The sequence below is a fragment of the Geospiza fortis genome, unplaced genomic scaffold (genome assembly GCF_000277835.1).
Source record: "Geospiza fortis unplaced genomic scaffold, GeoFor_1.0 scaffold117, whole genome shotgun sequence".
NCBI lineage: Eukaryota > Metazoa > Chordata > Aves > Passeriformes > Thraupidae > Geospiza > Geospiza fortis.
In genome coordinates, this window is record NW_005054500.1 from 836,246 (window position 1) to 836,938 (window position 693).

Consider the following 693-nt stretch of genomic DNA (forward strand, 5'->3'; position numbering starts at 1 on the left):
ATCCCCGAGCAGCCTCAGCCGCCGTGTCCCGGAGGCGCCGGGGCCGGTGCCGCTGTCCCGGGCATTGTCCTTGAGCATCGCGGCCCCGGAGCCGCGCCGGATCGCCGCCCTCCCTTCGCATCCATCCCCGCGTCGCTCGGCACAAGCGGTAAAAATAAACCCAGCGAGGCGGCCGGGCCTGGCCGGTGCCCAAGCTGCATCCGCAGGACGCAGGTGCAGCGGGCCCGACCTTGGGGAGGCGCGTCGGGGCGGCGGGAGGCTGATGAATGAACGGGCGCGGGGCGTGCCCGCGGGTGTGCGGGGATGGGGAGCGAGAGGGGAGCCAGCCTTGTTGTTATTCTGATCACAGCGCCTCTGATTCACAGACTTGGATCATGAATATAAGTGAAGACTTTGACGTCAGAGTTGAGATTTATCAGCAGATCCAATGGGGCAGGAATATTAAGTGCAAGTCGATGCCAGCTCTCTGCCAACGCTATTAGCGATGCTCGCCGAGGAATGAGGCTTCGCACCAAGGGCTGGAAGGACCGGCGAGGAAAAAAATAAAAACGGGGTGGGGGGAGCGAGCCGATCCTCGAGCATTAAAACCAGGTAAAACAACAAGCCCCGGCGGCGTGGCTGCATGCGGGAAGGGGCGGTGGTGGCGGCGGGGGATGGCAGCGGGCTGCGGGCACAGCCCCGACCTTCACACCT